The 27,272-nt window shown below is 46.0% G+C and overlaps 1 protein-coding gene across 2 annotated transcripts in view; it reads left to right on the forward strand.

Moving 5' to 3' along the window:
* Window positions 1-388: 388 nt before the first annotated feature.
* LOC135054853 (oocyte zinc finger protein XlCOF8.4-like) overlaps window positions 389-27,272 on the forward strand; it is a 61,113-nt gene continuing 34,229 nt past the window's right edge. For both annotated transcript variants that reach the window (XM_063958258.1, XM_063958257.1), the window contains exon 1: window positions 389-551. The gene's annotated coding sequence lies outside the window, so the exon portion shown is untranslated. The remainder of the gene's footprint in view (window positions 552-27,272) is intronic.

Genomic DNA, 27,272 nt, shown 5'->3' on the forward strand with positions numbered 1-27,272 from the left:
CTGTTTGAATTTTGGACTGTGCTGCAACTGTCACTGGAGAGGAGATATTTCTCTCAATCTCCAGAAAACTATTACATTTTCCAGCTTTTATGAGATAATTATGTTTTATTAAATATCCCCCAGAGTCTGTAACATGACAGTTAGGAGCTGATTGGCAGGTGCAATGAAATGAATCACTCATTGATAAATTAGCCCATTAATTTGCTTATTGAGACTGCTTTCATCTCCCCAGCGTGTCCACAGTGCTGATAACAGGAGGTCCAGGACGTGTCTGTGTGTTGGGGGCGTGGCTACACTTACATGACAGGCTAGTGGGCTATTAGAAACAGTAAAGTGTTAGGTGGGCGGAGCCTGTTCTGTGTACACTGTATACACAGGAAGTGGAAGCAGGGAGGAACTGTGCGTTCCATCTTTGTCTGTCCTGTGTTCCATTGACTTTGCTGCACAGATGAGAGCGCGCTGCTGCATTCCTGCACCCAGACACCAGCCAGAGGGACCTTCTTGCCAACCTGTACCAGTGACCAGCCTGCTGCAGAGGGACCATCCAGCCAGTAAGAGATCTTATTGCTCAGTTCCCTAGGCAGGGTATTACAGGTGGAGCCTCCTATATGTGCAGCACAGTAGAGCAGAGGGTGTCTGTAATAGGTGCACTTATAGGTTTTAAAACATAGCTTGTATTTCATAATATTAAAAATGACATATTGCGCACTGTCAGTAAAATACTACAATTATAGAGAGATGCGTGTAAAAGTACTGAGAGAAAGTGTGTATAAAATGTTATACAAAATAGAAAAAAAAAATTGAGAGCGCAAAACAAACTCCAGTGGAAATGTCTATAGCATTTATTAATGTTTCTCTGATAAGACCATTCGTATATTACAGTTAACATAATAAAAAGTGGAAACATCAGCGTAAACATGTATCACTTTTTATAAACTGTTGCTAAACAACTGGATGGTGTATCGAGTAGATATCAATCACAAGTTTTTTTTAAATAGAGTTTGTTTATTCGAAAAAGGATCACCAATACAGACATATCATTAGACATGGGAAATCGGATAGTACAGGATAAGCAATGCAACAATTTATAGCATGTGTGAACTCCAATAGTAAGATACATTACATCACATGTACAATTGCTCCCATATTATTACCAAGCTCATGGTGCAAGGAAAAGCTAATGTCCGTAAGCAGGTCATAAATCGCGTATTAGACATTTTTAATTTTCTCCCCAGTTATTTAACAATTACAACCCCAACTAGTAGGCCGTAATATAGCCTGCAAAAACTTCTAGAACATAAAAAATAGGAAAGGAAGAAAGAGAGAGAAAGAAAAAAGAAAAAACAACAAGAAGCAGTATTACAATAAAATATGTGAGGTGTATGGAGTAATGATTAATATCACGACCTGGCCTTGCATGAACCTAGGACCCACACCGCCCCCAGGGCGCAGTACTCTCATAGCGCAAGAGCAGGGGAGGAGTATACAGAAGTAGTCCAAGGGGACCATATTTTCTCATATTTAGAAATGGCATTAGTTTTCATGTATGTATAGCGGTCTTTAAGGAGAGTGTCATTAACCAGAGCCTTAAAGGCTGATACAGAAGGGCAACGCGGGGCCATCCATGACCGCGCAATGCACACTTTGGCTAGGGCACAGATACTACAAGCATAAAGGCCCTCCCACTTGGACCCCGAAGCAGGACCCCCCATTCCCAGTACACAGAATCTCGAGGTCAACATACTCCCAGGCATCCCCATGTGCTCCAGAATCGACCTGACCCCAGACCAAAACACCTGAATGGACGGACACTCCCACACAAGGTGCCAAAAGGATCCCCCATCGGCCCCACATTTAGGGCAAACAGCTGTACTGCCAGGCCCAAACCTGGCCAACCGAGCCGGTGTCATATAGGATCTGTGCAATATAAAGAGCTGTATTTGTTGAAATCGGAGTGACTTAGTCACCGTACCCGGGTACTCCAGGGCAAGCTCCCAGTCCTCCTCGCCTATGGGGCCCAGATCACTCTCCCAACGCACACGGAGTCCCGACAGAGGGTCTGCATGAAGTGTTTTTAATAGGTACGAGTAGGTAAAAGAAATCACCCTAACCGAGCTTAAAAAGGTCTTTATGGGGAAATGAAGGAGCGCCAGGTGTGAGTCCCGAAATTGTGATTGTTAGGCGTGTTGGAGTTGTAGGAATCTAAAAAAATAAGAATTAGGTAGACCAAATTCCTCCTTTAACTGCTGAAACGATTTCAGCGTACCATCACTGTACAATTGGGATATGGAGACAATGGAGTATGGAACCCACACCACCCTGCCCTCGAGAGTCCCCAGCTCGGGTAGTGAAGTAGAGTGCCAGAGGGGAGTATCCGGGTCCAAGCCATCAAACCCAAGCAGTTTTCTCATAGCGAGCCAGATCTTCATGGCCTGGAAGACAATAGGGGGAGAGTACCGAGAAATATTCCCACTCAGCAAATCCTGCACCGGAGAAAGGCCCGGGTAGTAGCACTGGAGAAACGCCCAGTGTAAAGTGCCGGCATCCCCGTCCTGTATCCAGGTGCTAAGGTGTGATAACTGAGACGCAAAGTAGTACATTTGAAAGTTGGGTAAGGCTAAACCTCCATCAGCTTTCAGCCTAGTGAGGATATTCAGCTTTATCCTAGGCCTTTTGTTGGCCCAGATCAACGATGATAATATACCATTCAGTTTCCTAAAAAATGCCGGGAAGATATAAACCGGGGATTGCAAGACGATGTATAACAGTTTGGGTAGAATTATCATTTTAATGAGACTAACCCTGCCAGTCACTGTCAGCGGAAGCTTGCACCAAGCTCTCGACTTGCGTATAATCAGTTGAGTCAATGGGTCTAAATTCAGGGGTATAAAATCAGAAGGGTTATTCGTGACTTGAATTCCCAGATATTTAAACTGATCTGTCCAGCATAGCGGCAAGGAGAGCTTCGGGGTCTGGGGAGGAGGACCAATAACAGGCATAATAAATGACTTGGGCCAGTTGATACCAGAAAAGTCGCAGAATTCCTCAATGACCTGCAGCAAAATAGGAATATCAACAGCATAATCATATAGGAATAACAGCAGGTCATCCGCATAAAGGGCTATTTTGTCTACATAAGGGCCCGTTGCGATTCCCCCAATATCCGGGTGTGTCCTAATCAGGCAGGCCAAAGGCTCTATGGCTATAGCAAACAGGGCAGGAGAGAGGGGGCACCCCTGTCTAGTACCCCGAGACAGGGTAAAGGAGGACGAAATGTAACCATTTACAAGATCCTGGCACACGGATTTTGATATAGCAGTCTGATCCATTATATGAAGTTAGGGCCAAAGCCCATACATTTCATAACTCCCCACAGGTAGGACCATTCAACGCTATCGAACGCCTTAGCCGCGTCCATGGAGACCACGACCGAGTTCGAGGGGAAGGCATGTGGAGCCTGCAGAATAGTATACAGCCTACGCAAATTAATAGACGTGGACATGCCCGGCATAAAGCCAGATTGATCCTGATGTATTATGGACTTAATAACCGAGTTAAGCCGAACTGACAGAATTTTTGCCAGGATCTTGGCATCAGTAGGAATGAGGGAGATTGGCCTATAGGACTCCCAAGAGTCTGGGGTCCTTGCCGGGCTTTGGTAGTACTATAATAATTGCCTCGGACATTGAGGGAGGAAGTTGATTAGTAGCAAACATATCCGTAAACATAGTAAGCAACTTGGGGCCAAAGAACTCTATATGTGTTTTATACAGCTCAGTGGGGATGCCATCACAGCCCGGAGCCCTGCCACTGGGGGACAAGCCCACTGCCGCATACACCTCCTCCAAAGTCAACGGTGCCTCCAGAAAATTGCAAGCCTCGGGGGAGAGTCTGGAGAGGGTACACTATTCAAATATATGTCTAAGTCTGCCGCAGAGCACGTCAGCCGAGACTCATACAGATCCCTGAAGTATGAAAGGAACGACTGCGCAATGTCTGGGGTGTTGTCTACAATGGAGCCATCAGGACCAGACATCTGCACAACCGTAGACCCAGGCCGGTCATAGTGTACTAAGTGGGCTAACAAACTTCCTGGTCTATCTGCCTGCATATACAAATTAGTGGCCCGAAATAAAAGGGAGTGAGCGTTTTTATCCGAGAGATGAGCCAGCCACGCCGCCTAAGCCGTCAGCCATTGCGATTTAAGTGCAGAGGTGCCCTCTGCCAAATAACGGTTCACGGTTCTCGAGGTCCCTAAATTCGGATTCAAGTGTTCTCTCCTTCTCCCTGCATGACAATTTATGTGCAGCAATTTTACCAATCAGTGTACCACGTAAAAAGGCTTTAAATGAGTCCCAAATGACAGGAGCTGGGGCCGAGCCCACATTATCTGCAAAAAACCCCTCCCACTTTGTTGTCTAGTCCGAACAGTCGCCCAACTGAGCTAACCAGGATGGATGTAACTTCCAATACGACTGTCCCGAAACGCGTAGCAGCAGGAGAGTGGAGTACCCATTGAATTATCACCAGGTGTAAGGCTGACCAGACGATTGGGACGTGGACGAGGGAACCCGGTTCCGGAGCCAGTTACCCTAAGGTTACATCTGATACGCTCACTGATCACTTTCATCTGGTAATCCTCCACCTTTATTACCCCGCATTTGGGTGAAAATAAGTGTTTTAAGGAATTAAAATTTTGCATTTTATGTGCATCTTTTTATGTTTAAATCTGAGAATTGATTGTATTAAATTTTGTCTTATTTGAAATATACTACACTATATGCATCTATTTATTCTCTTTTATATGTGGAACGGACTCAAGAAGTATATGCATATAGGTGATATTAAGGGAAGTATCAACTTTTAATATTACACACAAAGGTCAATCAGATCTGTTCACCTATTTCCGCATTTAGCGCACCCTATTGCACTTACTTTACCTGTTCATTGTCTCATATTGGTACAAGGGATTACCACTGGTGCAAAGGGGTTGCAGCTTGTTGCTTTGGCGCCATTCGGGTTCTCTATAAATTCTTTACACTATTCAAATATATGTCTAAGTCTGCCGCAGAGCACGTCAGCCGAGACTCATACAGATCCCTGAAGTATGAAAGGAACGACTGCGCAATGTCTGGGGTGTTGTCTACAATGGAGCCATCAGGACCAGACATCTGCACAACCGTAGACCCAGGCCGGTCATAGTGTACTAAGTGGGCTAACAAACTTCCTGGTCTATCTGCCTGCATATACAAATTAGTGGCCCGAAATAAAAGGGAGTGAGCGTTTTTATCCGAGAGATGAGCCAGCCACGCCGCCTAAGCCGTCAGCCATTGCGATTTAAGTGCAGAGGTGCCCTCTGCCAAATAACGGTTCTCGAGGTCCCTAAATTCGGATTCAAGTGTTCTCTCCTTCTCCCTGCATGACAATTTATGTGCAGCAATTTTACCAATCAGTGTACCACGTAAAAAGGCTTTAAATGAGTCCCAAATGACAGGAGCTGGGGCCGAGCCCACATTATCTGCAAAAAACCCCTCCCACTTTGTTGTCTAGTCCGAACAGTCGCCCAACTGAGCTAACCAGGATGGATGTAACTTCCAATACGACTGTCCCCTCTGGCACTCCACCTCCAAAGATAACATCAAGGGCGAATGGTCGGACACCCCCCGCGCCTCATAGTGTACATCTAAGATTCTGGGCAGAAGCTCAGGAGAGACCAGGGCCAGGTCGATTCGGGAAAATGAGCCATGTGTGCCGGAGAAGCACGAGAACTGTCTAAGTGCAGGATGCCGTACCGTCCAAGCGTCCACTCACTGCATATTACTCAGAAAGTCTGCAAATTTAGACGGGGTACCCCCTACCCCAGGAGCCGAAGAGGACTTACACCTATCCAGGGAGACGTCCAACACGTTATTAAAGTCCCCCAAGCAAATAACAGGGGCATGGGGGGAAGAGGCAATAAATGAGGTGGCTTTCTGCAATACATCATATGAGAAAGGTGGAGGAATATACACTGATAGCAGGAAGAAATGACAGGAATTCAATTTGCATTCCAGGAACACAAACCTACCATAAGGGTCAGTATTTACCATAAGCAATTCAAACTGGACAGTTCTTTTTTATCATGACTGACACCCCTCGGGAAAAGGAGGAGTGAGAGGAATGATACGCCCACCCCACCCAAGGTCTGCGGAGCGACAGCAGTCTATTTCCCTCTAAATGAGTCTCGCTCAAACAGACAATGTCCGGGTCATATTTCTTAATCATTTTAAGTACCAGGGATTGCTTTACTTTATGATTGATGCCCCGGACTTTCCACGCCAAAAATTTTAATGCAGGCATGGTGTCTGTGCGACCATCTGGGACACATCACATATATACCTCGCAGGGTGGACGAGGGACCCCGCAATCAAAGTTGCCTGCGCACCTGTCCGCCCACAGAAAGCATTATCCCGCAGACCCTGCCGTCCGCAGACCCCGGGCCATGAGCCTAGCCGGTCAGAACAACACATCAGTACCTCACATAGAAAAAAACAGAAATATAGAAAACAATAAACTGAAGAAAGAAAAACAGATCCCACATAGAAACAAGCAATACCCAAATACCGACCCCCCTCCCCTTATAACTCCCCAAACAGTGGCATACACATATCCCTAACAAAACCCAACCCTGGAGATCCAAGAGCCTACGGCAAACTTATGCGTAGCATAAAGACCTAAAGTCCCAGTGCAAATAGGAACCCTAAGTGTATGTAACACTACGCAACAAAGTCCAGAACCACCAAAACAAGAGGGTGCTCCCCGGACATAACCTTGCATGCTTTAGGTCAATGTAGGAGGGAAAACAGGATATCAGTCCGGAGCTAATTGACGGACGCCCGGAGCATATCTGTCCAGCCAGGCCGCCGCCTCCCTTGGAGAACCGAAGAACTTAGTTTCCCCGTCCGCCACCACACGCAATCTGGAGGGGAATAGCATTGAGTAGGGAGGATTCAAGTCACGAAGACGCTGCTTGATAGGCAGGAACTGGGTCCGGTCTTTCTGGACATCCGCTGCAAAGTCTGGGAATGCCGACACCCAGACACCATTCCGAAGTAGAGGGCCCTTCGTGCGGCCCAGACGTAACACAGAGTCCTGGTCTTTGTAATGCAAAAATTTGGCAATGAAAGTTCGTGGTGGGGCACCAGGAGGTAAAGGCCGGAAAGGTACTCTGTGGGCCCGTTCCACCGCAAACTGGGAGGTGAAGGATTCCGCACCATATGCCTCCTTGAGCCATGACTCCAAGAAATCTTCAGGATGTGTCCCCTCTTCCCTTTCAGGCAGGCCCACAAACCGCACGTTGTTTCTACGCAGGCGCCCCTCCATATCCAGAAGCTTGGATTGCATTGTTGAGACCTGCTGAGAGACTGCCGACACGGATTGCTTCAGGGGGCCGCAGAGATCCTCCAGATTAGAAACTCGCGTCTCAGCCTCACCCACTCTCTCTCGGATACGTTGGACATCCTAAAGCAACAAGGACAGATCGCACTGCACCCTCTCCATTTTGTCCGACAAGCGTTGTTCGCTAGCCGCTATAGCCTCCAGTACCTGCTGAATGGATGGAGCAGAGGGCTGCATAGCCGCGTCCGAGTCGGTCCCGGCCGGGGGATCAGGGCGGGTAGGAGGGGAGGATTTAGGAGATGACTGCGCCGGCTGGGAGGTAGACTGGCGGGCAAACTTCTCCAACTTGGCCGCAGCCGTGCATTGACTGTCTTTCACCAAATTAGCAGAGCTGAAACCACCGACCAGGTACGACACGGATCCAATTGGGCTCAGGCGGCACACAGGTCCCAAATATTCAGTGTCAGAGGGCCCAGCAGTGAGGAAGAAATGTAGTATCAAATGTGCCCCAAACAGCCAGTGACGAAACAGGAGAGGTGGGTCAGGAGGACCCAGGGGTATATATAAAGACAATGGGCAGTGGGTGGCAGTTTATTAGGGAGCAGGGCAGTGTGCCCAGAGACACTCCAGCCAGCCCCACAAGCTCCTCAGTGTCTCAGTGTAGTATAGTAGGGGTAAATGCTTAGGGAGCTGCTTCCAAAATGGCCACCAGGTCCACAGCCTCCCCACTCCCCCCGCAATCCTAGGAGCCCAGGCACTGGGGGACAAATGCAGACAGCCAGTTGTGCAGGGGGGTGCCGCGTCCTCAAGGCTGTGTGTAGCACCAAGTGTTCGCCGCGGGTACGCGCTTGCGTGTGCCCGCGGCAGCGTGTCGAGGCACCGGCAAATTGAGGCCGGGGATGCTTCGGCGGCCTAGGCCGGAAGTACGTGCGGCGGCTGGCGTGGCCGGGAGAATCTCGCGGGAGGCAGCTAAGGGCGCCCGCCGCTGCCCCAGGGGCACAGAAGGCAGATTGTGCAGGACTACAGCTCCGGTAAGGGGACTAGGATAGAAACAGGATCGATTGCCCGTGGAGCTCCTATGCCCTGCTTCCTACCCAGATGCCACGCCCCCCCATCAATCACAATTTAATGAAAAACATTAGTAGACAAAATTTATCCGTGATGTCTTAATGCACTAATCATCAAGCTACACGGACATATGAATGGAGGTACTGTATCCCAGAGGATTAATTTTTCTAAATTTTAAATCAATTTATAAATGCCGGCCAGCAACAAATAACTCCCATTCAGGGGAGAGTGGGATGATGGCTTTATGGTACCTTTACAAGTGCCGCTTTGGTAGCTGAAATAGGCTCCGTTAATGCTCACTGAACACAAATAGCATCGGTGTCCCTTGTAACAGTTGCTTCCGTATCGGGAAGCAAATCGTACGGCGCAGATGGACTAAGATTCACAAGATATAGGACTCTATCCGTCTCTGTTATTGTCTTGTGTGGCGCAGTTTCAGTTTAACAGGCGAGTCGGTGCAGGCGGCCCAGGACAGGGTGCAATAGCCGCTTGGTAGTAGCCAAATTGTCTTGGATAACGCGATAACCGTGTATTGCAGAAGCCGATCAGGTGGCTGGGGACACTGAGCAGGGTCCGCTTGGCGGTGATATGTCTGTATTGCCGAGGTCTCTGTAGACCAGGAGAACCAGTGCTGGCGGCTACACGGTGTATATCTGACACGGAAGCCAGTGCAGGCGGCCCGGAGCCGGGTGCAATTGCCGCTTGGTAGTGGCTAATCTGTCCGTAAAACCACAATCCGCATGTGATGCAGGAGCCAATTAAGCGGCTGAATACACTGGACCCTTTTTATTCACATAATTGGTTTCACCAGCTTAAACAGAATGGTATCAGTCATTCATCCTGAATCCGCCAGCACTGGTTCTCCTGCTACACGGAGACCGCGGCTACACCATCACCTCCGAACGGACAGTGGGGCAGATGTATTAACCTGGAGAAGGCATAAGGAAGTGATAAACCAGAGATGAGTGCAAGGTGATACACGCACCAGCCAATCAGCTCCTAACTGTTAATTTACATATTGGAGCTGATTGGTTGGTGCGTGTATCACCTTGCACTTATCACTGGTTTATCACTTCCTTATGCCTTCTCCAGGTTAATACATCTGCCCCAGTGTCCAGTGTATTTAGCCGCTTAATTGGCTCCTGCATCACATGCAGATTGTGGTTTTACGGACAGATTAGCCACTATCAAGTGGCAATTGTACCCGGCTCCGGGCCGCCTGCACCAGCTCCCGTGTCAGATATACACCGTGTAGCCGCCAGCACTGGTTCTCCTGGTCTACGGAGACCGCGGCAATACGGACATATCATCAACGCCAAGCGGATCCTGCTCAGTGTCCCCAGCCACCTGATCGGCTTCTGCAATACACGGCTATCGCGTTATCATGGACAGTTTGGCTACTACCAAGCGGCTATTGCACCCTGTCCTGGGCTGCCTGCACCGGCTCCCCTGTTAAACTGAAACTGCGGCCACACAAGACAATAACAGAGACGGATAGAGTACTATATCTTGTGAATCTTATGGTGCCCATACACTTGTGAGATAATCGATGCCAACCTTCGATTTCGACCACATCTGTGATAGAAATCGAAGGATTGTATGCACATTTTAGGTACCTTTCGACCCGATGCGCGGGTACGCCGGTTGAATCTCACATCTCAAGATAGTATGTGCTGCACTTAATATTTATCGAATCGCAGTGCGAACGCATGTGTTTTTAAAAACACATGCTATATATCGCACTGTGATGTACGATGGGCACCCACCAGGAGCGGCCAGAGGCTGCTCCCACTCGGTGGTGACGTGCCCATCACGTGATTACCATGCGATCTATCGCATGATCGCATGGTAATCACTTTGGCAGTTCAGGTGCGATTTCATCGCACCTGAACTGCCGGTGCGATGCCCCGCGATGTCACGTCGTGGGGCATCGCACAAGTGTATGGGCATCATTAGTCCATCTGTGCCATACGATTTGCTTCCCGATACGGAAGCAACTGTTACAAGGGTCACCGGTGCTATTTGTGCTCAGTGAGCATTAACGGAGCCTATTTCAGCTACCAAAGCGGCACTTGTAAAGGTACCATAAAGCCATCATCCCACTCTCCTCTGAATGGGAGTTATTTTTTGCTGGCCGGCATTTATAAATTGATTTAGGATTTAGAAAAGTTAATCTTCTGGGATACAGTACCTTCATTCATATGTGTCAGGAATCTGCATTCTCCGTCGCATCACTACTGTGGAACTACAGGTTCCAGCAGTTCAGTTCCAGTTCCAGTTTTCAGTCTACTGCAGCCTGGAGTACACAGTGCTTCAGCTAACCCACAGCTGATCTGAACACCTAATCCAGCAGGGTGTGTTCTCACAGAGATGCAACATCCAATCATCACAGACCAAGGGGTATAAACTCCAGTTCCTGGCTCAGTCTCATTGCCTTGGACAACACGTCACATCCTGTGAACAGGCGGCTCCTGTATGGATGGTAAAATTATACAACTTTCCTGCCTGAACGACCGGCTTGCCTGGTCTGGGGCAGGGGCCTTTTGGGGTCTTCCCCTTGCGGGGAGCCCCTGGCTTTGACTGGTGATCGCACACCGGTGCACACTTCTGCATTAGTACCTTGGGTACATCTTCCCTGATTGGAAATGTCTGGCGTAAAGAATACTATTCGTTTGGAGTTGGAAAAGGATTCATCGCAGAATGATCTGAAATTTGTCTTCCATGAGATACTGGAGAAGCTAGGGAAAGTGACTCTGAGTGACCTTTATTGTATTCAAGACTTCCCTAAACAAGGTATTTATGACGTGACATTTCATTCAAATGGCTTCTGCCTCAATGTGTATGAGGTTTTGAGGGGCAAGGAACATGAGCCTGCAATGAGGTTGGTGAGAATGAAACCTCTTTTTGCCCTTGAAGAAATTTCAATTACTGTTCATGTTTATAACCCATACACAGAGGTGAGCTTGTTAAAAGCCTTCCTACTGCAATCCTGTTCTAATGTGCGGGGTGGAGTAAAACAAAAAAATGCCCTGGGAATTTTCAATGGCAAAATACGGTTCTGGGTGAGACTAAAACCTGACCCAGATAATGTGGGTGGTACTAAGCATCCCCCTGCTAGTTTCTGCATTGGTGGTAATAGGGGATTCTTGTACTATTTTGGACAGCCAAGCTTCTGCAGACTGTGCTTTATGTATGGACACACTAAGGAGGAATGTTCCACAGGCAAAGTTTGTAGGAATTGCAAGCAAAAAGATCACGAGGCTGGCAATTGCCCAATGGCAAAAAGCTGTGATATCTGTGGAGAGGTAGGACACAGTGTCCGAAACTGTCCTGCTGCTAAAGTCAGTATGCGAAGGCAAATGTTTAAAGAGCTTGATGCTGAGATGAGAGCAAAAAACTTTGCAGATCGTGGGGTTAATATACAACAGTCTGTGCCTGGTGGGAATTCCACTAGTGAAGAGCAGGCTAGGTCTGGACCCAGTGCTGATAACGAGGAACAGCTTGTTCGGTCTGATGAGCCTGCATGTGTGGCTGCAGATGAGGGACAGCAAGAGGAGTTTGCTGATGTAATGGAGGATGTGGTGGAAGCATCAAGTGACTGTGTGGAGAGTCCAGCTCTTAGTCTGGTAATAGATGACTGTCAGAATCCTGTACCATCGGTGGACTCTACTAGAGTGGAGGAGTTCAGCAGTGGGCCTGAGGAGTCTGGCTCAGTGGCTAGGAAAGCTGAACGACAGGTGCGCAGAGCTAAGAAGCCACGGATGGAGAATACAACAGGACATAATACTGAAGGTATAGAAGATGTGTCCTCTGCTGAGGAGGATGGCGATAGATCACAAGAGGCATCGGCTTATTTTTTAGATGGGGGAAATGTTATCCCAAATGTAAAGAAGTGTGCCTCTTACAAGGGGCCGCAAGGTATAGGGTGAGGAGGACTGCAAAGCTGTTGAGGAAGAACTGCTTTAGATCTCAGCTAAAGAGATGGTGGTCAAAAATAGCTATTTTTTGTGCTGTACCTTGGGCTGCTTAATTAGTTCCCTGATGTTTTTTAGGGTGAACTTCTGTTTACGTGCTGTGATGCTAACAGTGCATAGTGGATGTCTAATGTTTTTGTTTTACAAAGTTTATTATTTTTTTTTTGTTGTCTGTTTGTTTTATTTTGTTTCAAATGTTTAATTTAAAAATATTCTCGCTGAATGTGAGATTAATCACAAGTAAAGCCAGAAGATCGGCAGTATTAGAATATGTGGCAGCAAGAAATGCTGATATTATTTGTTTGCAGGAATGTGGATTGTCTCATATACCGGAAAAAGAGGAATGGGGCTATGGGGAGGCTATATGGTCTGGTTCTAGCTGTAACAGGAATGCAGGGGTGGGTATTTTGTTTAAAAATAAAGAAATTAATATAGAAAGTTATTTGGTGATAGAAGAGGGGAGAGCTATCTCTGTAAGTGCTAAATATAGAGGCTGGAGATTTAGGGTGTTTTGTGTTTATGCTCCAGCAGAGAAGAAAGAGAGGAAATGTTTTTTTGAAAAATTAAAGTTGTTTTTTTTGTCTGGAAGAATTCCTACATTGCTTGTAGGTGATATGAATTGTATTCTAGAGAAGGAAGGTAGGAGTGGGAGAGGGGAGGTAGTTGTTGATATTACTGGGAAAATCCTGAAGGATATTATTCTGGATTTTGGTTTTGTTGATATTGCAGAGACAAGTATGGGTAAGCCTGTCCCAAATACCTTTTTTGCGGACAGAGGAGGGGTAATGTCTCGTATTGACTATTTACTATGTTCTAAAGATGTGATGTTTGGAGAGTTTGTACAGGAGAAAGTGCCTTTTACAGATCATGTTTCTTTATGTTGCAATGTTTGTTGTGAGTCTAGTACAATATATGGGAAAGGATTGTGGAGACTAAATGTTAAGCTTTTAGAAGATGAGGTGTTATTCAAAGATTTCTGTAAGAAATATAGTTTCTGGCAAAGTAGGAAAAATGAGTTTGTCAATATATTGGAATTGTGGGACTGGGTTAAGGAAAGGGCTAAGAAGTTCTATCAGAGAGCAGGATATAGAAAAGCTGTGAGAGAGAGGAATAAGTATCAGCTGTGGAATAGCAGGCTTAGTTTTCTTTATAAATTAAGAGAGGAAGGTGTGGATGTGAATGATGATATTATTAAAGCAAGATCTGAGGTTAGTAAATGTTTGAATAATAGAGGTAAAGAAATTATTTTTAGGTCTAGGGTGGAGGTATTAGAGGAAAATGAAAGATGTACAAGGTTTTTTTTCAAAAAAAGCTTGAAAAATAAGCATGTGATAAAGTATGTGTTAGATAAAGATGGAGAGGAAGTGAGTGGTGAAAGAATGATGGATGTGATTACAGAATTTTATGAAAAGTTGTATGATAGGAAGGAAGTAGATAGTGATATGGAAGCAGAAGTATTGTGTGGTTTGTCTGAGAGAGTGTATGAGGGAAATTTGCCGGTTTTGATGGATAAGGTAACAGGTGATGAAGTGAAAAGAGCTGTGGATAGTGCTAAAAGGAATAAAACTCCAGGTATGGATGGGTTGCCGATTGAGTTTTATAGTTGTTTTTGGGATGTCATAGGGAAGGATGTGTGTGATTTGTGTGCTTTTATGTTTGGAAATGCAAGATTATGTGATAGTATGAAAGAAGGTATTGTGGTGTTAGTGCATAAAAAAGGTGATAGGGGCTTGTTAGAAAATTGGAGACCTATTACGCTTTTAAATTCAGATTATAAAATTCTGGCAAAAATATTGGCAAATAGGATGCGGGATGTGGTGGATCAGGTGGTGGGTGATGATCAAGTGTGTGGTGTGCCTGGTAGAAGGATAACAGATAATCTGATTTTGCTGAGAGATGTGTTGGGTGACTGCAGAGAAAGGAAGAGAGTATGTATGTTATTAGCTTTAGATTTTGAAAAAGCGTATGACCGCGTGTCTCACAATTTTATGTTTAAAGTATTGGTACGTATGGGGTTCCCGGTGGAATTTGTAAGATGTGTGAGAGGGTTATATGATTCTGTTGTGAGTAAGTTTTTGGTGAATGGGAATATAAGTAAGAATGTAGTGATTAGGTCAGGAGTACGACAAGGATGTCCATTGTCAGCTATTTTGTTTATTTGTGTTATTGAACCATTATTACAGATGATTAGGAGAAATAAAGTTGTAGGGGGGGTGTTGGTACCAGGTAGTGGAGGTAGGATGGTGAAAGTATTGGGGTATATGGATGATGTTGCGGTTGTGAGTAAGAGTGTTGCAGAATTGAGAAGAGTTAAATTACTGGTTAGTTTCTTTTGCAGTGCTTCTGCATTTAAAGTTAATTGGTGTAAAACAAAATTGAAGTGCTTTGGGGATGAAAGTTGCAGTGTGGAAGGGATTATGAGCGTGAGTGAAGGGATTAAAATATTAGGTGTGGTGTTTGAGGATGATTTGAAAGGGAGTGTGAGTTGGGAAGAATGTAGTAAGAGGGTACAGAAGAAGGTGGATTTTTGGAAGATGAGACAGATGACAGTGTTTGGGAAAGTGTTGGTGATTAAAAGTGTGGTGTTACCTATTTTATTGTTTCTGGCATGTGTTTTTCCTCCGTCTGTGCTGGAGATCAAGAAAATAAACAGAGTTCTTTTTATGTTTGTTTGGGGTGGGAAGATGGAACGTTTGAAACGTGAAGTGTTGATAAAGGCAAGAGAGAAGGGTGGGTTGGATTTCCCTGATATTGAAATCTTTTTGTATGTTAATTATATTCGTGTTATAGTAGAGTTAATGGGGAAGGGGAGTAAAACTGCCTGTATGGTGAGATATATGGCTGGGTGGACTTGGTATGGTTTAGGGTGGATCAAAAGGGACCTGAAGGTACCTGTGGCGTTTAGCAGTCCGTGGTGGTACAATGTAATTGAAGTTTTCATTAAAAAGAAAGATCTTTTGAATATTTCTTTAAGTGGGTTTAAAGACAGAAAGAAGGTTATGAAAGTTATAAAAGATAGAGAGATAGTTTGTAATATCAATTATATGCGCTCAAGTGAAGCTGTGATTATATGGAAGAGGCTATGTTCGTATGGCATGTCAAATACACAAAAGGAGATTGTATGGTTGTGTATGCATGAGGGGTTGCCAGTGAGAGTGTTTATGAAAAAAAGAGACTTGGTAGCTTCAGATGTCTGTCCGAGAGACAATTGTTATAATACTGAAACAGTGATGCATGTAATGTGGTTTTGCAAATGATGTATGGAAGTGTTTGGGTGGCTTGTGTAGAGAGATTACTGGTGTTAGGTATATTGGATGGAAGGTGGCATTATTTGGTATGGGAGCATGTGATAGAGGAAAAGAGAGACTTTTGTGTTTGATCATGAGCTGTGTGATGGAAGTTTTGTGGAATGCAAGGAATCTGTGTGTGTTTAGGAGTGAGTGCTGGTCTGTGAATGAGTGTGTTAGAATGGTATTGGGTAAGTTATATGTCTATTATCTGAGAGATAGGAAAGGAAGAAAAGAGCTTGATGCTGAGGGAGTTTGGAAAGTAAAAAAATGGAGGCATGTGGTTAGATATGTTAACGAAGATTGATAGCCTAATAGTGTGGGTATGTGTTAAGTTGTATATTGTTTTTTGATTATGAACAGGTGTTTTTTTTTTGTTAATATTAATTGTTGTTTTTAAAAAAAAATCCATGCTGATGTTTTGTTTACTGTCTAAATCTGCATTGTAGATGACTGTTTACTAACCTAAATGGTTTAATAAAAAAAAAAAAAAAAAAAAGTCTCCTGTTTGCAGTCCTCTGTCTGCAGAGATACCCCTGTGTATTGGACCTGTGGAACTACAGGTCCCAGCAGTTCCGTTCCAGGTTCCAGTCTTCAATTCTTTGTTTCCAGCGATCTCCTATTTCTGCCTCCAGTGGTTCCCCGTGTTCCAGTCTCCAGTGGTTCCCCGTGTTCCTGTCTCCAGTGGTTCCTCTCATCATTTCATTCCATGCATCGTTCTGCATTTTTCCTGCTTGCTCCAGACTCTAGTCACAGTTCAACAGCAGTAAGAGACTCTCTTCAGGTGTTAATCATTGCCTAATCTACGCACCTTGTTACCAGCATTCCATTCTGTGTATTGCATCCAGCACTTAACAAACATGCTGAGTTAGGACTGTCTCCTGCCTGGGCCTTGCTTGGCTAAAAGAACTTTTATGTTACAGACTGTGTGCTTCTTACAAATACCGAAGTTCTGTTTGCATCAATCAGTTACCAGTGACCATATATTTTTCAAACCCCGTTTGCATTCAGTTATCAGGTTATCTTCATTCCTCATTTGTGTTATCAGAGACTTTATTTTGCTTTAAACCATTTGCATCCAGTTACCAAATTATTCTATGTTTATGTTACCAGAGACTTTGTTTTGCTTGAAACCATTTGCATTCAGTCATCAAGTTATCTTCTATATTTGTGTTGCCAGAGACTTTTGATTATTACCTTGGATTCAGTTACTGCTTATTATTTCATCTGTTACTGCCGGTTCTAAGTTATCATCCACTGCTATATCATTTCTCTGTGACTTTTATGTTTAATAAACATCAGCTCATGTGCGCAGGACTCTTTATGCAACCTCCACGTCTCATACGTCATTCCAACACTGACCCACTAGTGCCCCCTCCGGGGACAGACAAAATTAGAATCCTGACAATATGTCCGTATAGCTTGATTAGTGCACTAAGACATCACGGATACATTTTGTCTACTTATGTGTTTAATTAAATTGTGATTGATATCTACTCGATACACCATCCAGTTGTTTAGCAACAGTTTATAAAAAGTGATCCATGTTTACGCTGATGTTTCCACTTTTTATTATGTTAAAATTTTAATATACGAATGGTTTTATCAGAGAAACATTAATAAATGCTATAGAAATTTCCATTGGAGTTTTTTGCGCTCTCTATTACTTTGTTTTTTTTCTTTCTTTTTTTTATATTTTGTTATATCAGGGTTTGCTAATGCCCTTTATTTGAGAGCAGCACAATAAACTTGTCAACAGGTGGTTGATCAGAGGGCGCTTTTACCCTTTCTCTCTGCTATACAAAATACCTGTGTATGCTAATTGCCCTCTTATCGGGTGAGTTTCTCATAAATATCACCATACTTCTATGAGGGATCAACTTGGAATTGTCCTCACCGTAAAATACCCCTTTCAGACAGAAAGCGAAATTACCGAGTGAAGCAGTTCCACCTGGTAATTTCATGAAACACGCGGCTCCTTTTTCTGTGTGAAAGGGTCAACCCATGTTGTAATTCCCGGGACTTCGACCCAGGAATTTACCAGGGTCGGAGAAACAGGAATTATGACACGGGTTAACCCTTTCACACAGACAAAATACCCGTGTTGAGCTGCAAATTACCGGGTCGATATTCTCGACCTGGTAATTTGCATGTCTGTGAAAGGAGGGGTCGGGCAGGTCCCGGCAAAACTACCCGGCACTGAAATACCGGGTAATTGCCGGGACTTTCAGACTTTTCTGTCTGAAAAGGGTATAATTCACCTATAAGATTGCCCTATAAGGCTGCAGTGCCTCTCACACATTAATTACAGCTGTCTTCAAGTTCCTGTACAGTATTGGTCCTATAATGTGCATCAAACCGTTTACAGATCAGTGGGAGAGATCCCTTGATTATAAATGGCACCCTAATAGCTGGTAGGGATGTATTGCCAGACAAATAGGGAAAGGATTTGTTAGTGGGTGTTCGGTATAATAATCACTTCGACAACACATCAAATCAAAGTTCCCCAATATGACATCTATCCAAATCTCTACAAATATTTCTCTAACGTCCTAAGTGGATGCTGGGGACTCCGTAAGGACCATGGGGAATAGCGGCTCCGCAGGAGACTGGGCACATCTAAAGAAAGCTTTAGGACTATCTGGTGTGCACTGGCTCCTCCCCCTATGACCCTCCTCCAAGCCTCAGTTAGATCTCTGTGCCCGAACGAGAAGGGTGCACACTAGGGGCTCTCCTGAGCTTCTTAGTGAAAGTTTTAGTTTAGGTTTTTTATTTTCAGTGAGACCTGCTGGCAACAGGCTCACTGCAGCGAGGGACTAAGGGGAGAAGAAGCGAACTCACCTGCGTGCAGAGTGGATTGGGCTTCTTAGGCTACTGGACATTAGCTCCAGAGGGACGATCACAGGCCCAGCTTGGATGGGTCCCAGAGCCGCGCCGCCGGCCCCCTTACAGAGCCAGAAGGCAGAAGAGGTCCGGAAAATCGGCGGCAGAAGACGTCCTGTCTTCAACAAGGTAGCGCACAGCACTGCAGCTGTGCGCCATTGCTCTCAGCACACTTCACACTCCGGTCACTGAGGGTGCAGGGCGCTGGGGGGGGGCGCCCTGAGACGCAATAAAAACACCTTGGATGGCAAAAAAAATGCATCACATATAGCTCCTGGGCTATATGGATGCATTTAACCCCTGCCAGAATACATAGAAAAACGGGAGATAGGCTCCGCCCCCTTATCGGCGGCCTTATCTCCTCAGCACACTGGCGCCATTTTCCCTCACAGCTCCGTTGGAGGGAAGCTCCCTGGCTCTCCCCTGCAGTCACTACACTACAGAAAGGGTTAAAAAAGAGAGGGGGGCACAAATTAGGCGCAGTATTAACTATACAGCAGCTATAAGGGGAAAAACACTTATATAAGGTTATCCCTATATATATATATATATATATATATATATATATATATATATATATATATATATATATATATAGCGCTCTGGTGTGTGCTGGCAAACTCTCCCTCTGTCTCCCCAAAGGGCTAGTGGGGTCCTGTCCTCTATCAGAGCATTCCCTGTGTGTGTGCTGTATGTCGGTACTTTTGTGTCGACATGTATGAGGAGAAAAATGATGTGGAGACGGAGCAGATTGCCTGTAATAGTGATGTCACCCCCTAGGGGGTCGACACCTGAGTGGATGAACTGTTGGAAGAAATTACGTGACAGTGTCAGCTCTGTATAAAAGACAGTGGTTGACATGAGACAGCCGGCTACTCGGCTTGTGCCTGTCCAGACGTCTCATAGGCCGTCAGGGGCTCTAAAGCGCCCGTTACCTCAGATGGCAGATATAGACGCCGACACGGATACTGACTCCAGTGTCGACGGTGAAGAGACAAATGTGTCTTCCAGTAGGGCCACACGTTACATGATTGAGGCAATGAAAAATGTTTTACACATTTCTGATAATACGAGTACCACCAAAAAGGGGTATTATGTTCGGTGAGGAAAAACTACCTGTAGTTTTCCTGAATCTGAGAAATTAAATGAGGTGTGTGATGATGCGTGGGTTTCCCCCGATAACAACTGATAATTTCTAAAATGTTATTGGCATTATATCCTTTCCCGCCAGAGGTTAGGGTGCGTTGGGAAACACCCCCTAGGGTGGATAAAGCGCTCACACGCTTGTAAGGGCTCTATCCTCTTCTGAGATGGCCGCCCTTAAGGATCCTGCTGATAGAAAGCAGGAGGGTATCCTAAAATGTATTTACACACATACTGGTGTTATACTGCGACCAGCAATCGCCTCAGCCTGGATGTGCAGTGCTGGGTTGGCGTGGTCGGATTCCCTGACTGAAAATATTGATACCCTAGATAGGGACAGTATATTTTTGCCTATAGAGCATTTAAAAGATGCATTTCTATATATGCGTGATGCACAGCGGAATATTTGCCGACTGGCATGAAGTCTAAGTGCGTTGTCCATTTCTACCAGTAGAGGGTTATGGACACGTCAGTGGTCAGGTGATGCGTATTCCAAACGGCATTTGGAAGTATTGCCTTATTAAGGGGAGGAGTTATTTGGGGTCGGTCTTTCAGACCTGGTGGTCACGGCAACATCTGGGAAATCCACGTTTGTACCGCAGGTCGCCTCTCAACATGAGAAGACGCCGTATTATCAGGCGCAGTCTTTTCGTGGATAAGCGGGCAAAAGGTTCCTCATTTCTGCCCCGTGACAGAGGGAGAGGAAAAAGGCTGCAGAAATCAGCCAGTTTCCAGGAACAGAAACCCTCTCCCGCCTCTGCCAAGCCCTCAGTATACGCTGGGGCTTTACAAGCAGAATCAGGCACGGTGGGGGGCCCGTCTCAATGAATTTCAGCGCGCAGTGGGCTCACTCGCAAGTAGACCCCTGGATCCTTCAGGTGATATCTCAGGGGTACAAATTAGAATTCGAGACGTCTCCCCCTCGCCGTTTCCTAAAGTCGGCTTTACCGATGTCTCCTGACAAGGAGACAGTTTTGGAAGCCATTCACAAGCTGTATTCCCAGCAGGTGATAATCAAGATACCCCTCCTGCAACAGGGAACGGGGTATTATTCCACACTGTGGTGGTACCGAAGCCGGATGGCTCGGTGAGACCGATTCTAAATCTAAAATCTTTGAACACTTACATACAGAGGTTCAAATTCAAGATTGAGTCACTCAGAGCAGTGATTGCGAACCTGGAAGAAGGGGACTACATGATGTCTCGGGACATCAAGGATGCTTACCTTCATGTCAAAATTTACCCTTCTCACCAAGGGTACCTCAGGTTTATGGTACAGAACTGTCACTATCGGTTCAGACGCTGCCGTATGGATGGTCCACGGCACCCCGGGTCTTTACCAAGGTAATGGCCGAAATGATGATATTCCTTCGAAGGAAGGGAATTTTAGTTATCCCTTACTTGGACAATTCCCTGATAAGGGTAAGATCCAGGGAACAGTTGGAGGTCGGTGTAGCACTATCTCAGGTAGTGTTGCTGCAGCACGGTTGGATTCTCAATATTCCAAAATCGCAGCTGGTTCCGACGACTTGTCTTCTGTTCCTAGGGATGATCCTGGACACAGTCCAGAAAAAGGTGTTTCTCCCGGAGGAGAAAGCCAGGGAGTTATCCGAGCTAGTCAGGAACCTCCTAAGACCGAGCCAAGTCTCAGTGCATCAATGCACAAGGGTTCTGGGTAAAATGGTGGCTTCCTACGAAGCAATCCCATTCGGCAGATTCCACGCAAGAACTTTCCAGTGGGACCTGCTGGACAAATGGTCCGGGTCGCATCTTCAGATGCATCAGCGGATAACCCTGTCACCAAGGACAAGGGTGTCCCTCCTGTGGTGGTTGCAGAGTGCTCATCTTCTAGAGGGCCGCAGATTCGGCATTCAGAACTGGGTCCTGGTAACCACGGATGCCAGCCTGCGAGGCTGGGGAGCAGTCACACAGGGAAGGAATATCCAGGACTTATGGTCAAGCCTGGAGACATCACTTCACATAAATATCCTGAAGCTAAGGGACATTTACAATGCTCTAAGCTTAGCAAGGCCTCTGCTTCAAGGTCAGCCGGTGTTGATCCAGTCGGACAACATCACGGCAGTCACCCACGTAAACAGACAGGGTGGCACAAGAAGCAGGAGGGCAATGGCAGAAGCTGCAAGGATTCTTCGCTGGGCGGAAAATCATGTGATAGCACTGTCAGCAGTATTCATTCCGGGAGTGGACAACTGGGAAGCAGACTTCCTCAGCAGACACGACCTCCACCCGGGAGAGTGGGGACTTCACCCAGAAGTCTTCCACATGATTATAAACCGTTGGGAAAAACTCGACAGGTATTGCGCCAGGTCCAGGGACCCTCAGGCAATAGCTGTAGACGCTCTGGTAACACCGTGGGTGTACCAGTCAGGGTATGTGTTCCCTCCTCTGCCTCTCATACCTAAGGTACTGAGATTGATAAGATGGAGAGGAGTAAGCACTATATTCGTGGCTCCGGATTGGCCAAGAAGGACTTGGTAACCGGAACTTCAAGAGAGGCTCACGGAGGATCCGTGGCCTCTACCTCTAAGAAGGGACCTGCTCCAGCAAGGACCCTGTCTGTTCCAAGACTTACCGCGGCTGCGTTTGACGGCATGGCGGTTGAACGCCGGATCCTGAAGGAAAAAAGGCATTCCGGATGAAGTCATCCCTATCCTGATCAAAGCCAGGAAGGATGTAACCGCAAAAACATTATCACCGCAATTGGCGAAAATATGTTGCGTGGTGAGAGGCCAGTAAGGCCCGACGGAGGAAATTCAACTGGGTCGATTCCTACATTTCCTGCAAACAGGAGTGTCTATGGGCCTGAAATTGGGGTCCATTAAGGTTCAAATTTCGGCCCTGTCAATTTTCTTCCAAAAAGAACTAGCTTCAGTCCCTGAAGTTCAGACGTTTGTAAAAGGGGTACTGCATATACAGCCTCCTTTTGTGCCTCCAGTGGCACTTTGGGATCTCAATGTAGTTTTGGGTTCCAAAAGTCACATTGGTTTGAACCACTTAAATCTGTGGAGTTAAAATATCTCACATGGAAAGTGGTCATGCTGTTGGCCGTGGCCTGGGCCAGGCGCGTGTCAGAATTGGCGGCTTTATCCTGAAAAAGCCCTTATTTGATGTTCCATTCGGACAGGGCGGAATTGAGGACTCGTCCTCAGTTTCTCCCTAAGGTGGTTTCAGCGTTTCACCTGAACCAACCTATTTGTGGTGCCTGCGGCTACTAGGGACTTGGAGGACTCCAAGTTGCTAGACATTGTCAGGGTCCTGAAAATATGTTTCCAGGAGGGCTGGAGTCGGGAAATCTGACTCGCTGTTTATCCTGTATGCACCCAACAAGCTGGGTGCTCCTGCTTCTAAGCAGACTATTGCTCGTTGGATTTGTAGTACAATTCAGCTTGCACATTCTGTGGCAGGCCTGCCACAGCCAAAAATCTGTAAATGCCCACTCCACAAGGAAGGTGGGCTCATCTTGGGCGGCTGCCCGAGGGGTCTCGGCTTTACAACTTTGCCGAGCAGCTACTTGGTCAGGAGCAAATATGTTTGTAAAATTCTACAAAATTGATATCCTGGCTGAGGAGGACCTGGAGTTCTCTCATTTGGTGCTGCAGAGTCATCCGCACTCTCCCGCCCGTTTGGGAGCTTTGGTATAATCCCCATGGTCCTTACGGAGTCCCCAGCATCCACTTAGGACGTTAGAGAAAATAAGAATTTACTTACCGATAATTCTATTTCTCGTAGTCCGTAGTGGATGCTGGGCGCCCATCCTAAGTGCGGATTGTCTGCAATACTTGTATATAGTTATTGTTACCAAAAAAATCGGGTTATTGCTGTAGTGAGCCATCTTTTATAGAGGCTCCTCTGTTATCATGCTGTTAACTGGGTTCAGATCACAAGTTGTACGGTGTGATTGGTGTGGCTGGTATGAGTCTTACCCGGGATTCAAAATCCTTCCTTATTGTGTACGCTCGTCCGGGCACAGTATCCTAACTGAGGCTTGGAGGAGGGTCATAGGGGGAGGAGCCAGTGCACACCAGGTAGTCCTAAAGCTTTCTTTAGATGTGCCCAGTCTCCTGCGGAGCCGCTATTCCCCATGGTCCTTACGGAGTCCCCAGCATCCACTACGGACTACGAGAAATAGAATTATCGGTAAGTAAATTCTTATTTTAATTGCTTGATATGTTGTGTCTAATATTTAAGATCATGCAAACCAAGGCAATTGCTGTCCTAGGGAGCCTCACTCTCATCTGTAATTACATCAGTTATGTCTTGTCGCTGTTGTCTTCACAAATGACATATTCTTTCTGATGGACCTCTGTTATACCATCCGTGTGTTCACTGGCTCCCCTTCCCTTTCAGAATCCATTTCAAGCTTCTCACACTCGCTTACAAAGCCCTCACCCACTCCTCTCCCATCTACATCTCTGACCTTATCTCCCCTTACCAGGGGCGTAAGTTCATACCAGACGCCCAGAGGCAAAATAGACGATGGTACCCCCCGCCCCTCCCCCTCCCCGACCTGTATGACGTTAGGTGCAGCAACCGGAGCTGGCAATAAGTGAGCGGCTCCTTAAGGGCTATTTCACACAGGGCAGTTTTCACTGACCGGCAAGAAGCCGCCTGTTTTTTTGGCCGTGATCAGTGACTGTCACACACAATAGCTTTTTGCCGTGTTGAAAGTTGTGAGCGTGCGCAGCAGCAGCCACCGCAGCAGTAGCAGCAGCCAGATGGGAGTGATACGTGAAGACGGCTGTAACACGGCGGCCACTCCGTGTTCATGCGGTGTGCGGAAGGCCTAATGTAGTTGTTCCTTCCACTGGAACAAAATAAAGGTAAAAAGCTGTCCGATTTATGGCTGGACAGCCAAAACCGCCCCGTGTGAAACAACTCTAAAAATGTCCCGTCTCCCATTTCCATAGTCCATGCCGGTCAAAATCAATAGAGGATGATGGTAGCTGTGAGCGTGCTGGTGGTGAGTAATATGCACTGTGCTATCCCATCTCCGTGGTCTGGACAAGCCAAGATCAAACAGTATATACATATACAGACAGCTATATATATATATATATATATATATATATATATATATATATATATATATATAGCCATATATACACAAACACACACACCTATATACATATAATATACACAACCACATACACACACCATATACACAGCCACATATTTAGATATGTGCGCACACAATCACAACTATACACATAGCCACATATAATCTCTCTCTGTCCCCGCACCGTCAGCCTTCCCTGTCAATCCCCTCTACTCACCCATTACTCCTCATGCAGACACCGCTGCATGCGGGAGCTGGCCAGCCGGGGTGTCTGGGGTGGGATCCATGCAGCCAGGGCGTCCGTAGGCGGAAGTCAGGGAGCTGAGTGCAGGGGCTGGAGTGGGCAGCCGGGTTGTCAGGGGCAGGACCGTGCTGCTGGGTTGTCAGGGGGCGGACACACAGCCGGCAAACACCGCCTCCACTTACACTAAATGAAATGCCGCTAGTGAGCATATACTGTACGCTCACTGTAAGTGACTGGCGCGTAGTGATGAAAATGAACCAGAGGCAATGGAGAAGGTGCCCCCTTCACTGCTGGAGCCCGGCGGCAACCGACTCCACTGCCTCAGGGACTTCCGCCACTGCCCCTTACACTCCCACCCGTCTTCTTCGCTCTGCTACTGCACGCCGACTTTCCTGCCTACTGATTACTTCCTCTCACTCCTACCGCCAAGATTTTTCACGTGCTGCTCCATTTTTGTGGAATTCCCTACCTCTCCCCCTCAAACTCTTCACCTCTCTACAAAACTTCAAACGGGCTCTCAAGACACACTTCTTCACCAAACCCAGCCAAATCTCATCCTAACCCTCTGTTCTACGCTCTCTATGTACCCCATCTGTGTCACCCATGTCTGTCTACCCCTCCCCTTTAGAATGTAAGCTCTCACGAGCAGGGCCCTCATGTGCTTATCCTTTCTTACTTTAATAATCTTCAACTGCACCAAATCCAGCAGTCCTCTGCCACCTGATACTTATTCCAGTGTTACCTGCTGATGTAACTATGTTTATTTACCCTGTACTTGTCCTATACTGTCATCAACTGTAAGTTGCTGTTTTCCTGTTTTGATTATTTGTTTATGTACTCTGTAATTGGGCGCTGCGGCACCCTTGTGGCGCCATATAAATAAAGGATGATAATAATAATTATAATTTATGACATGTCATGTACAGTTTTGATACATACAGTATACAAAGCTGTAATTCCCTAATTTTGGGGTATAGCAAAAAATATTAAATGAAAGCAAAATGTCTGGATTAATTATGATTGACTTATTCTATATCAGCACCTCATAGTAAGATGAGAAACAGTAACAATGTGACAGGGACATAATTAGGTGTGTGCCAGAGGTGCCTTGCCAACAGCACATATGCAATCATGGGATGTGCAGTTGGTCCATCCAGCAGCAGCAGCTCTGATCTCCGCCTCTGACTCCCACCCTCCACTCCTGCTGCAGCAGTGCTTAATGCAGAGAGGAAGCTCTGTCCAGCCTAACTACAGTGGCTGTCTGTCCTGTCTGATCTTCTTCTTCTTCTTCTGCAAGTACTTAATAAAAAAATCTCTCTTTTCTTATACAGTTCTTCCCCGGATAATTTCAATGTTAAACATACTGTATGTGTGTGTAATATACAGTATACAGGGAACCACTAAACTCAACCTACCCAGGAATGGGGTGCACACCTGCAGTGGCCTGTGACCACATTGCTTAAATAATATTATACCAACAGGCCAGCACTCACATTATTAAGCTCACTTAGCTCAATACATCCGTACATAAATAAATTATGGGGTTTAGTTCATGGATTGTACAATGCATTTAAGCTTGCAGCCCAACAGCAAGGGACCCCATCTCACTGCAAGTCCTACTTAAAACTTTTGAAAACCTGGCCACTGCTATCACATCAGAGTCAAATTAAAAATGTACTTCCACGTTTAAAGCTTCACCTGCCAACTAACTTATGGCTTATTTTTAAACATGTTCCCACCAACCCACATAATGTGAACTATTAGATTTATAAGAATAACTGGGGTTTAGGGACTCCATGCAATCAAGACCTTTTCTCTCTGTTCGCTGGAAGGAGCTGGCTGCCAGGAAGGACATCTTTTGTGTGGGTAATGTGTGATGCTGCCAGGGGCGCCGTACCGGATTCCGTTTGGCCGGCCCGGTTGTGCCCTCATTGGCTGCCCATCAACCCCCATTCAGGCCACCAGACACCAGCCCCAGCCGCAATTGCAGCGCTCACGGAAATCTTCTGCGCTGATCCTATTGTGAGGTAATTCTTGTGTCTTTTATACAAGCAGTGGTCTAACCACCTCTTATGGTGCGTGCTTTCACTTGCTGTATCACTGTGGAAGTGTGAATAAAATTGTCAACACTTTCAATGCACTATTGGCTCCCCCGTCATTTCATTTTTTTGGTATATAATATATATATATATATATATATATTAATGTGTGTGTGTGCA

Source organism: Pseudophryne corroboree, chromosome 3 (assembly GCF_028390025.1).
Source record: "Pseudophryne corroboree isolate aPseCor3 chromosome 3, aPseCor3.hap2, whole genome shotgun sequence".
Taxonomy (NCBI): Eukaryota; Metazoa; Chordata; class Amphibia; order Anura; family Myobatrachidae; genus Pseudophryne; species Pseudophryne corroboree.